Source organism: Lontra canadensis, unplaced genomic scaffold, assembly GCF_010015895.1.
Source record: "Lontra canadensis isolate GAN:19392208 unplaced genomic scaffold, GSC_riverotter_1.0 scaffold121, whole genome shotgun sequence".
In the NCBI taxonomy this organism is placed as follows: Eukaryota; Metazoa; Chordata; class Mammalia; order Carnivora; family Mustelidae; genus Lontra; species Lontra canadensis.
Window position 1 is genome coordinate 3,832,325 of NW_022631115.1, and position 13,655 is coordinate 3,845,979.

Below are 13,655 nucleotides of genomic sequence, written 5' to 3' on the forward strand. Positions count from 1 at the left end.
GGATTTTGGAGACTGTGGTCAATGACAAAGTTATTCCAGTAGCAAAATGAGAAACAAAGAAATTCTCTGGCTACCTGGATCAATCAATATTCTTCTTGAGTAAGAATTTTTTAACCTGCTTAACCCACCAGTTTTGTAATTGTTGTAGTTCAGTGGTATGTGTGTGCCAGAGTAAAAGATGGTTCACTGAGCTTTCAAAAATATAAAATAAATGTCATTAGCCATCACCATAAAAATGTACACTTCAAGTGTGCTTTGTGTAAGGTTTATATTTTCAATTTTTTTTCTTTTCTTTTAGCAGGTTGGGGGGAAGAAGAGCAGAGGGAGAAGAAAAGAAAGAATCTTTTTTTTTTTAAGATTTTATTTATTTAATTGACAGACAGAAATCACAAGTAGGCAGAAAGGCAGACAGAGAGAGGAAGGGAAGCAGGCTCCCTGCTGAGCAGAGAGCCCGATGCTGGGCTTGATCCCAGGACCCTGAGATCATGACCTGAGCCAAAGGCAGAGGCTTTAACCCACTGAGCCACCCAGGCACCCCAAAGAGAGGGAATCTTAAGCAGGCTCCATGCAGCCTGATGTGGGACTCAGTCTCATGACACTGAGATCATGACCTGAGCCAAAATCAAAAGTTGGACACTTCACTGACTGAGCTGCCCAGGTTCCCCTTTCAATGTGTTTCTTAAAAAAGGATTTATTATTAGCTCTATTACCTACCCATCTCTCTAGAAACGGTCTGCCTTACATCATCCACTCGCATCCTATCCATCTTCTGTCTTAGAAGTTTCTGAGTAGTTTCATTTTATTTCAGAGATTTGTAAATTATTTTCCTTTGTGAACCTGAGTTTGATTTAAACAAACAAACAAACAAACAAACCAATATTTCTGAAGTATGGAAAAAGGTTTTCCTGTAATAGAAAGTTCAAAGGAATTTTTTGTTCAATTATGAACACCACATACAGGAGTCAAGGTATTCTTTATGGATTCTGTGGCTTGATTAGTAATAAACAAAAGTAGACCTTAAGTACTTCTGAAGAGGTGTAAGAGAGTCTATTCATGCTGTGACATTGACCTCTAGCCCTCCCCATGACATTGGATGTGTTCGGAAATATAGAGAAACATTTAGTGGCTCCTATCAGATCCATAGGATATTGACTCAATATAAAGTCAATCTACAATCTACCTGCTGCAATCAGGTAATAGAAATGGGTTCAACAGAGAATTCAAAACCGACTCTTCAAAGGATTATATTTATTTTGAAAACTAATCAGATAAATATCACCTGAGATATATTAGCTGTGTATTTTAAACAGTTTGAGCTTCTTTGAGTTAGGCAGTATTTTCTATATAAAAGTATTATCTGTATAGCTGTAAAATGAGAGGCATGAACTCAGTTACATACGAAATTCCTTATAGCTCTAAATGTCTGTTAAAATATGCACCTCAGAAAGAGTTTTTTACCTCTCTACTAATTCAGAAATCAGATTACTTAACTCAAATGAAATGATTTAAAAGTAGTAGTATCAAATCCATTACATGAATAAAAGAGGATATTATCTCTAAAATGAAAGATAATTGAGGTATCATTAAGCTAAGCATATATATTTATACATTCAGGTGAGCATTTATTCAATTATTTACTACTTATCTACCACATGTCACCAACTGTGTTAAGTGTTAGAGTTTTCAAATGAATCAAATGAACATGAGTTTTGTACCTTGAGAACATACTGAAATATTCCAATTCAGATTTATTATTTTTTAATAAAATTGTTACAGTGATAACTGAGACATGATCATGATGCATGCCTATATGGAAAATAGGATTTTCAGTAAAACCAAGTGTCCAACAGAAGGAAGCAAGATGGATTATCTAAAATATTTTCTTTTTATGTGATAATAAGATGTTTGATTAAAGGATCCTTATTTATAATACTCCATCATAAATACAAACTGTTTTCAAGCTTATTTTTGTCAACTGGCAAGGGAGGCATTCAGATTGTATTTTTTAGGCCTTCATTTCTCCTTCCAATTTGAAGGATAATTTTCTGAATATTAACTTCTGGGTTGATTTTTTTTTTCGCTGCATTTCAATCTGGTGACTTGATAAGTTAAGTCCACTCCCAATTCTTATCCTTATTATTTCAAAAATTTTTTCTCTTTCTCTCTTTATTCCACTTTCCTCTTTCCAATTGTATGTATTTTATACCTTTTGAAATTGAGTTCAAAAATGTTTAAAGACAATAATTAACCCAGCTTTTTTTTTGAGGTTAATTGGCATGAAAGATGGTTCTCCATCCCTTCACTTTCAATGTGGATGTATCTGTAGGTTCTAATGGGTCTCCTGTAGACAGCATATGGATGGGTCCTGTCATGTTATCCAGTCTGCAACCCTGTGCCATTTTATGAGAGCACTTAGGCTGTTAATATTGAAAATTAAGTTTTTATTGACATCATGTTGCCTGAGAAGTCCTTGTTTCTATAGATTCTCTCTGTAAATTACTGTTCTATGTCACTCTGGGGTTCTTTCTTCTTTTATAGAATCCCCCCCCCCCTTAATATTTCTTGTAATGCTGGCTTGGTGGCCACATACTCTTAAACCTTGCTGGTCTTGGAAGCTCTTTATCTCTCCATCCATTTTAAATGTCAACCTTGCTGGATAAAGTATTATTGGATGTATGTTCTTCTCACTTAGTGCCCTAAGCATGTCTTACCAGCCCTTTCTGGCTTGCCAGGTTTCTGAGGACAGGTCTAAGATTATTCTGATGGACCTTCCTCTGTATGTAAGGAATCTCTTCCCCTGGCTGCCCTTAGGACCTCTTGTCTAAAATTATGATTCATGAATTTCACAATTAAGTGTCTAGAGGTCTTTCTAGATTTGTTGACCTTTGGGGGGGTGTATTGTCTGCCTCTAGCACACAAATACTTGTTCCATTCCCCAGAGCGGGAAAATAAATGGTGCTGAGAAAATTGGACAGCTATATATAGAACAATGAAATTCAACCATTCTCTTATACCATATACAAAGATAAACTTGAAATGGATAAAAGACCTCAACATGAGGCAGGAATCTGTCAAAATCCTAGAGGAGAACATAGGCAGTAACCTCTTTGACATCTGGCACAGCAACTTCTTTCAAGACATGTCCCCAAAGGCAAAGGACACAAAAGTGAAGAAGTTTTTGGACTTCAAGATCAAAAGCTTCTGCACAGCAAAAGAGACAGTCAATAAAATAAAGAGGAAACCCACAGAATGGGAGAAAATATTTGCAAATGGCACTATAGATGAAGGGCTGATATCCAAGATCTATAAAGAACTCCTCAAACTCAACACACAAAAAAGAGGTAATCATGTCAAAAAATGGGCAGAAGCCATCAACAGACACTTCTCCAAAGAAGACATACAAATGGCTAATAGACACATGAAAAAATGTTCATCATCATTAGCCATCAGGGAAATTCAAATCAAAACCACATTGAAAAAACAAAAACAAAAACAAAAAACCACACTGAGATACTACCTTACACCAGTTAAAACGGCCAAAATTAACATGACAGTAAACAACAAGTGCTGGAGAGGATGTGGAGAAAGGGGAACCCTCTAACACTGTTGGTGGGAATGCAAGTTGGTGCAGCCTCTTTGGAAAACAGTGTGGAGATTCCTTAAGAAATTAAAACTAGAACTACCCTATGACAGTGCAATTGCACTACTGGGTATTTACGCCAAAGATACAGATGTAGTGAAAAGAAGGGTCATATGTACCCCAATCTTCATAGCAGCAATGACCACAGTCTCCAAACTGTGGAAAGAGCCAAGATGCCCTTCAACAGATGAATGGATAAAGAAGATATGCTTCATATATACAATGGAATATTATGCCTCCATCAGAAAGGATGAATATCCAACTTTTATATCAACATGGACGAGACTGGAGATTATGCTGAGTGAAATAAGTCAAGCAGAGAAAGTCAATTATAGTATGGTTTCACTTACTTGTGGAGGATAAGGAATAACACGGAGGACGTTAGGAGAAGGAAAAGAAAAGTGAATTCGGGAAAATTGGAGAGGGAGGCAAAACATGAGAGACTGTGGAGTCTGAGAAACATACTGCGGGGTTTTGGAAGGGAGGAGGTTGGGGGGACAGGTGGTGGGTATTAAGGAGGGCATGTATTGCGTGGAGCACTGGGTGTGGTGCATAAAAAATGAAACTTGGAACACTGAAAAACAATCTGAGGGTTTTGGAGGGGCGGGGGGTTGAAGCTTGGGTGAGCCTGGTGGTGGGTATTATAGAGGGCACATATTGCATGGAGCACTGGGTATGGTGTGTAAACAATGAATTCTGGAGCACTGAAAAGAAATTTTAAAAAATAAATAAAAATTTAAAAAAGGAAACTTGGAACACTGAAAAAATAGAATAAAATTTTTAAAAAATGTTCAGCTCTGAATTCCTATTTTATCTGTTTGCATTTCAGTTAAGAAGCCTACTAAGATATCTTCTAAGTTCACTGAATCTTTCCTTGGATTCTTCTATTCTGTTGATGAGCCCATCAAAAGCATTTTCATTTCTGTAGAGTGCTTTTTATTTTTAACATTTTCTTTTCATTCATTCTGAAAGTTTCTATCTCTTTGCTTTCACTACTTCTCTGTTCTTGCATATTGTCTTTTTCCTCATTAGAGCTCTTAGGGTATTAATCATATATACTTTGTTTTTTTTTTTTTTTTTGCTCTTTTAAAATTTAAATTCAACTAATTAACATATAATGTATTATTAGTTTCAGAAATAGAAGCCAGTGATTCATCAGTCTTATATAATAGGCATGCTTATTGCATCATGTGCCCTCCTTAATGTCCATCACTGTTACACCATCCTTCCACCATTATCCCCTCCAGCAACCCTGTTTATTTCCTAAGATTAAGAGTCTCCTGTAGTTTGTCTCCCTCTCTGATTTCATCTTGTTTTATTTTTTCCTCTCTTCTCCTCTGATCCTGTTTTGTTTCTTAAATTCCATGTATGAGTAAGATCTTATGATAATTGTCTTTCTCTGTTTGACTTATTTTGCCTAGCATAATACCCTCTAGTGCCAGCCCTTTGTTGCAAATGGCAAGATTTCACTTTTTTGATAGCTGAGTAGTATTCTATTGGATACATATACCACATCATATTTATCCATTCTTCTGTTGATGGATATGAGGGCTTTTTCCATAGTTTGGTTATTGTGACATTACTGCTATAAACATTGGGGGTGCAGGTATCCCTTTGGATTAATACATTTGTACCTTTGCATAAATATCAGATAGTGTAATTACTGGGCCAACTTTCTGAGGAACCTCCATACTGTTTTCTAGAATGGCTGCACCAGCTTGCATTTCCACCAACAATGTAAGAGGGTTCCCCTTCATATATACTTTTTTAGTTCCCTGTGTAACAATTCCAAAACCCATATCATATTTGAATCTAGTTCTGATTCTTCCTTTGTCTACTCTGTCTTCTCCCCTTGCCTTTTAGCATGCTTTGTAAATTTTGCTTAAAGACAGACATGATTTTGGAGCAATGGTAACTGAGATGAATAGGCCTTCAGTGTGAGGATTTATTTTATTCTGCATGGAGGTTGGAGTGTGTTTAATCCTTATTGTGGCTGTTAAGTACCCGAGGTTTCAAATTCCCCTCCTGTTCTTGGCTTTGTTTTCCTTGTTCTCTTTATGGCTAAGAGTCCTTTTGAACTAGTCTGTGTCATGGGGTTTTTCAGCTATATTCATTGTTATTCTACTGAATCCCTTTTCGCGTGGTGTTAAGGTATACAAGGAAGCCCTGTATAATTTTACCATTAAATCTAGTCTTTTAGAGGAGTGTGTTCCCGGTCTTTGACATTTTCAAGTGCTTTCTACCTTCTTCCAGTCTTTAAATAAGACAGGAAGACTAGAAGATGTTGGAGTCAGAAAATGTTGTCCCTCAGATGGCATACAACTCTGTTAAAATCTTTGCCCCTGGAAAGTAAACTTTTGCTGTAGAGCATCCTCTGGCTGCCCATTACAAAGCTTATTCTTCCCTCTTCCTGCCAGAGCCATATTTCTTTCATGATCACTATGAAAATCTAGTGGGTTTCCAGAAGGAAAATATACAAACTATAGGGACATAGTTAAGACTACAGTTCCCAAGTGTTTCTCACTCTCAAACTAGTCACACTTAGCCTCCAGAAACTTATCAAATTTATCATTTAAATGTCTCTGCTAGTTTATGTCTCTGGTGGCTTCCCTTCCAGATAAGCAGGTCTCGCCTGTGATCCTGTAGATCCATCTATTTGATTCCAGGGTGGTCGTTTTGGGGGCTTCAGTACTCTGATGACTCCATAGTCATCAATTATCAAATTTTTCAAGCATTGTGTTCTTATAAGAATGGGAGCAATAAATTCCAAGGTCCTTATATGTAAAGGTGAACCCAGGAGTCTCATATATAATACATAAAATAAGTACCATACCCAAGGAACTTTCCAAGTAATGGGTTGAAAATAATGAATCATCAATGAGTACTCTCTGTCAATTGGCTCCATTTTATTTTCCCAAACCTATTTTTCTTTTATGTTGCTTTCTCAAATTAAAATAAATCTTTTTATTTTGACAATTATGTTTGAAATAACATGTTATAAATAAGTATGCACTGAATTAAATTATATAAACTGCAAGTGTTAGTAGGTAGGACAGGAAAATAAATAAAACCAGACTAATAAGGGGCAGGTTTCATGGTACAGAGGGAAGGATTGAAGCATAATAACAAATTTGGGTGGAACTTGGTAAAAAGAATGAATTTTGTAACAGGTAAAGAGAGTAATAATGTAAGGAAGTTATAATGGGGAATTACATGACATTTTTGCTCAATGGGAGATGGTTGTTAAGACTGACATGTTGCATGTGAACATATAAGTTTAAATCAAACATCAAGAGAAAAGTTGCCTCAATATAACTGAAACTAATTTATCAAACATTTTTGTCTTATAATTAAAGAATTAGCAATTTAAACATTATGCCAAGAGCAATAAACATAAAATAACATTAGGTAAGTCTAAGAAAGCTTTTGGAAATTAACCTGATGTCTATTTTGCTAGCTCAAGGTAACAACTATTACTATTCACAAGAACAAAGGAAAATCAATTGTTTTAATCATGAAATTCTCATTCTTCTTGTGATGCTATTAAGAGTAGTTATTTAAAGTCTAAAATCATGGTTATAGCTACTGGCGGATGAAGCTGGGAGAAGTCTGATATATTTTGGTGATTAGGTTTCCCTGCCTGAACAACAAAATGCACCACAAAATATCTTATTTCTTGTCTTTCTTAGAGAATCAGCTGGACATGTGGGTTGTGGACACTCATTTTTTATTTCTGGAAATCCCATCTGATCTTTTGTGAGTTGGCCAGGTTAGTTTTACCTTCACCATTTTCTTTAGCAGGTGAATATGACTAGAACAACCAACTTCTTACTGCCTAACATTTTTCAGAATAAATAGCAAAGTTATGAAAGTACATTAACAGTAATCCAAGACAATGCTTTATCTTATCCACCCTGATCATATTGTATAGTAGTCAGGGAAATTTAAAAAAAAATCAGCTCATTATCCCATAACTAAATTCTACATGTTCTTTCCTATTAAATTATACCTGTTTTGAAACCCTCAATTAAAATATAGTTTGTGTTAATGCTTAATATTTCCAGATTGCTTTAAGCATTTTAAAGGGAAAGATTACCTCTAAAATCTTTTTGTTTAAATTTCCAAAAAAATACAGTAGTTAACTAAATTATAAGTAAAAAGTCATGAAAATATGTTAAGATGAATAAATTCATTTACAAAAATTAATGCTAGTGTTCTGAGTTCTGCATTCTCGCTTAAGATACAGCACAAGATCAATAGAGTTGCTGAAATTTCTCAAAAGTGCATATGATCTTGAGGAGTAACAGCTGGAAAGATAGTAAGTCATCTGACTTCACACAAATTATCAATCCTGCTTCCAAAGAGAAAGCCAGAAGAAATTGTTGATTATATTTTGCTAGTATGAACATTATTTTTCATTCCTATTATATAAGCAATCCACTAAATTTTATCTGCTAATGAGTGGCAGGAGAGAAGCTAACTTATATGTAAATTCAAAAGATGATTATATAAGTAGTATTTATATTTAAATTGGGAATGTCACATTCACAGTAAATTTCCATTTATACTATAAGAACAATGAAAATAGACACATAGAAATCAGAGGCTGGTTATTTGAGTTCTTATTTTTACTCCATTTACATTGCTAGTAACTACTTGGAACCACTCTTGATGTTCTTCTGTACTGTGTATATATATATTTCATTCACTCAATATTAGTTTTACATTGATACATTACTGAAATAACACTTGCAGTTTTTGAGTGGTGCTTTTTTTTTTTTTTAAGATTTTATTTATTTATTTGACAGACGGAGATCACAGGTAGGCAGAGAGGCAGGCAGAGAGAGAGGAGGAAGCAGGCTTCCCACTGAGCAGAGAGCCTGACATGGGGCTTGATCCCAGGACCCTGGAATCATGACCCGAGCCGAAAGCCAAGGCTTTAACCCACTGAGCCACCCAGGCGCCCCTGAGTGGTGCTTTTTTAAAAGATAAAGATGGGTAGTTTATTATGGGTCTACATTTATAATCTACTGTAATTCTAAGACAATAATATCTGTCTTAGAAAAACCTATATTTGGCAACCCAAAACATTTGTTTGAGAGTGACCAGATCATTTAAAGTTGTTCATATATTCTTTATTAATTGGACTGTTTCTACCAAATTGTAATGCTTAAATTATGAACAGTTTTCCCAAAACCCCAGTCTGTTACAATATGTTCTTAGGAAAACATATAACTACATCAGTAATCTTAACAGTAGCTACAGTGCTGTCTACAGTGAGAAGTTTGTACTCCTTTTGGGGGTGCTTGGGGTGACACCTCAGACTAGGTACTTCTTTTCCATTCTCTGATGTGTCACAGGGCTCTAAAGCATAAAAAACTTGTTTTACCTCCTTCATTTTTTCCATGATGTGCAAAGGTGACAGGTTGATTTTGTTCCAATAAAATTGAACTTGGCTTTAACTAGCGATCTACTAGGCTTTTTACCCTGCCTATACGAATCCAACCCCAATCCCTTATCCTCAGGGTAATAGTCATCTTTTATGTCAATCATTTTTTTAGTTAAAACTCATAAAAGTTTCAAGCTTTTTACAAGAGAAATATCTTCACCTCTTTTCTGGCATTAATCATTTTAGGGCTATGATCAGATCTCTCAGCCTTTACCAGAATTTTCATCCCTTAATCTTACTCAGAATGTATTTTCATTTTTTAAAAATTATTTTAGTGTGCTCGCTTCGGCAGCACATATACTAAAATTGGAACGATACAGAGAAGATTAGCATGGCCCCTGCGCAAGGATGACACGCAAATTCGTGAAACGTTTCATATTAAAAAAAAAAATATTTTAGCTATTTTTGACTTGCCTGGAATGTGTATAAAGACTATTCTCAGGCATACTAAATTTCATGGACATAATAATATTTTCTCTCTTGCTTTTACTAATGTCCTAATTGATCCCTCTGCATATTTTGTTTGACTGGTTGCACCAGCACAATTAATTAATATATTAAATCTTTGAGAAAAAAAGTATAACATTTATCTTATTCAATTACAGTTTGAAGTTAGAAGACTTTTTATTTTTACACCCACAGTTCCAGAGACAAAGTAGAATCTTGCTTAAAATGTTTAATTAGCTATCACATAATGGTTTATTTCTCAACTATAGATATAGTTAAATGTAAGATTCTTCTTTTTTAATTTAATATACAAATGGAAAGTAACATATTTCTAGGAATAATGACTCTATAATTCTTTTTGTTTATCCACAAGTTTTGGATCTCTCCTACTCTTTGAGTTTCATGCAGCATTATGCTTGAGAAAGAGTAGATATGTTCGTTTTACATTTATGCTTCATATGTAGTTCTTCCCTTATTCATTTCAACTGGCTCTTTTTTGGTTCCTTTAGGATGAAAACTTGCTATACTCCACAAGAAAGGGAGAATTATTACCATTGCGGATTTCCTAGGATTTTTTTTTTTTTAAATCTGTTATTTATATCCCTTTTTGCAGGCCTGGGGAAGTGCTGTCAAACTCAAACTTTTTAACTCCTTCTTTTGCTATTCAGAGACAGAACACAACAACAGAACAAAACAAACACTCCATTCTTCTTTCTTACTTAATTCATACTTCTGCCCCAAGATCAGTTGCCACCCTTTCACTATGCAGAACAGCTCTTCCTGACTCCACTTACACTCCCAATTTTATATTCCAAGATATCATGATACTCACTATATGAAAGTTCTCACCCTCAGAAGATAACAGAATTTTATGTAAAAAGAAAAAGAGTCAATACCATATGTCATGGAACATATAGAACAGACTTCAGTTAATTTTACCTGTGTGTTTCAGAAAGCTACTTCCAGAGTTGGGATTAGGAAGTAAGACTTTTCACTGGAGTAAGAAGATGTGGGATCATGTTCAAGAAAAGGAAGTTGAGGAACATCATGCTCCCCCATGCCACTATTAGCCTGATGTTTTTTTGTTTGTTTGTTTTTGTTTTTGTTTTCCTTTTATGCCTGCTATTTAATTTTAAAGCCGAATGAATGGATGAATTTTCACTTCAGATACTGCAGAACTGGGTACACATTCTATTGTACTAAATCATTCTGTGAATTCTTATAGGACAAAAAAATCTTCATAATGAAAATTTCCATATATCTAATAAACTGAATATCCCTAATTATATAAATAGTATATTTGCCCTTGTTTTGTCCTTAATATAGAAGAACGATGAACACTGTCTCCTCTATGTTAATGCTTTCTACCTAGAAATAGCTCATAGGACAACTTTTTTTAGGCTCACTGAGTAATCCTAATTATTTTAGCTTTCCCTTGTGTTTTACAAAAGTCATATACTCATATCTCATTTCCCTAATTCCTAAATCACTTTTATTGTTCTCTTTTAGAACATTTCTTCCAATTCTCTTTTTAAAAGGTATAAAACTGTAGCCAGTAAAACTGGATTAGGATGGTAATAAAAACTAGAAATGAGAGACTGAAGGTTAGGAGAATCTTGGACATCAAACATTATGCCTCATTCAGTATCTCTCTACCATCCAGTTCATTAACCTAGTGTTAAATTATTTTTTTCAGATGTTTCATAGGGATCCATGTCACAAAGCAGTAAAGGCAGAAGCAGAAGTAGAGGATTACACTCATCAAGCTATATAACAATCATAGGTTCATTTAGTTAGTTATAGTAAATAAAAAGAAATTATTATATAACATATATATGCCCTAGCTTTTTTTATTTATGTTTTATAACAAGCAAGAGTATAATTATATAATCTTATTGCTTCATCTAGCAGTATCTGTATTGTTTCAGGTTCTGACACTAATTAGTCTGTGTGCCACCTGCTTTTGTGTAAGAAGTGTCTTGTTTGTTTATTGTATTGTTAATACCTTGCATAGTTTTGGATGTGAATAGAATGATAATTTTTGAATAAATGTGACTAAACCTAAGCATGTTTACAGCAACTTAATATCTTTTTGTTTCATGCATGTGTATTGGCCTTTATAGACATTTACAGATTTATCTTTATACATAAATACACAGAAATACCTATACATGAATTAATGTTTATATATAAATGATATGTATATATTTGTACATATACATATGTAGCATAATAGTCACATGCCTTAAGTTAAATAACTTCACTTTTATGAGCTTTTAGTTGGGATAATCATTTTACAAATGTTAATTAATATACCCTAAAGGGAATATTTTGTCCTATGACCAAATGTAATTATTAATCTGTTTTGGACAAATTACTCAGGAAAAGAACAAAAGATGTTCTGTGCAAGATTGTTTCTTAGAGATTCTATTATCTCTCTCTCTTTTTATAAAGATTTTATTTATTCATTTGAGACAGAGATACAGAGAGAGACAGAGAAAGAACATGAGACAGAGGGAGAGAGAGAAGCAGATTCCCCACTGAACAGGGAGCTCAACTTGGGGCTCAATCCCAGGAGCCTAAGGCATAAGCTTAACCATCTGAGCCAGGTACCCTAAGATTCTATCTCTTAAAAATTATCAAGGGATGAAGTGTTTTTGTTTGCTATATATATTGCTACTCTTTGTAGAAATTTAAAAAGAAAAATAAAAATAGTTATATGTTTATTTAAAATAGCAATATTTTAGAGAACAAACTAAGGGTTGTTGGAGGGAGGTGGGTGGGAGATGGGCTGAACAGGTATTAGGTATTAAGGAGGGTACCTGTTATGATGAGCACTGGGTGTTATACGTAAGTGATCAATCACTGAATTCTACTCTTGAAACCAATATAACACTACACATTAACTAACTAGAACTTAAACAAAAATTTGAGAGAAAAAATAGCAATATTGAACCTACTACATAATGTAAATAATTTAAATATTTAAAATACTATAATTTTCTAATTTAATATAAATATTATACAAACAAAACATGTGAGTGAAATATCTCTAGAGAACTATATTTTCAAAAAAAAGCAAGATGAGAGGTGGTATATTTTTATAATTTTATAAATTCTTTTTCAAACTTTTTAAAAGATATAATTTATTTATTTATTTGAGAGAGAGAGAGAGAGAGAAAGAACAAAGGTAGAGAAAGGGGCAGAAAGAGAGGGAGACAGACAAGCTCCTTGCTGAACAGGGAGCCTGATGTGGAACTCAGTTCCAGGACCCTGAGATGATGACCTGGGCCAAAGTCAGACACTTCAATGACTGAGCCACCAAGTTTAAATATTTAAAAGCCCAATATTTAAAGCCCCACAAGTTTATAAATTCTTACAGTATAGCATAAAGAGCATTCTGTTGGATTCTGCTTTCAAACTCTTACACTATGTTTTGGTTGAAGTATATGAGACTCACATAGATATATGAATGGAAGAGAGTGCTGTATTCTAGTAGCATTTTCAGACATTTCTGCTGTTGATATTCTTCTTTAATACAACCTTAAAATTCAACGAGTAGCAGTTTTTTAGTGTCAATAAGGATTTTAAAGCCATACCAATGAATGCTTTGTTTTCTACTATACAAAAATGCATCATTCTAATGCTATTTGAATAGATTATTGAATCATGTATGATTATGTAACATCATGCATTGATCATTTAGAAACTGCTGGTTTACTGAATTATGTGCATATTTCAAATAATGACACACTTCACTTTTTTACATTAAAAATCACTTTCATAATGTTATTATCAATCTTATCAAAATGTCTTTGCAAATCAGAAAGCTGCCTAGAGGTCGGTAGATACAAGTTTTCCAAGATGTTAATACTTGATTAAATGTTTGAAATTGGCCAAGACAAATACACACACACACACACACACCCGGTCAGTGACTTTTCCATTTTCGTGAAAATGTTTGCCATGTATCCAAATCTACCTAAAAGCTAGTTTGTTTGTCATTCTTTCCAGTGAAACACAGTGTTCCATGAAGAAAGCAATTAATTTATCTCATAACTAACACAACTAGACTGTTTTTCCTCAAGATAACTATCAAGGGCTTTATGTGCACTTCCC

General features: G+C 34.2%; 1 non-coding gene across 1 annotated transcript; it reads left to right on the plus strand.

Moving 5' to 3' along the window:
• Window positions 1–9,365: 9,365 nt before the first annotated feature.
• Window positions 9,366–9,472, plus strand: LOC116857266. Its single transcript, XR_004380723.1, has one exon. It is a non-coding gene; the product is annotated as a U6 spliceosomal RNA (small nuclear RNA).
• Window positions 9,473–13,655: the final 4,183 nt, after the last annotated feature.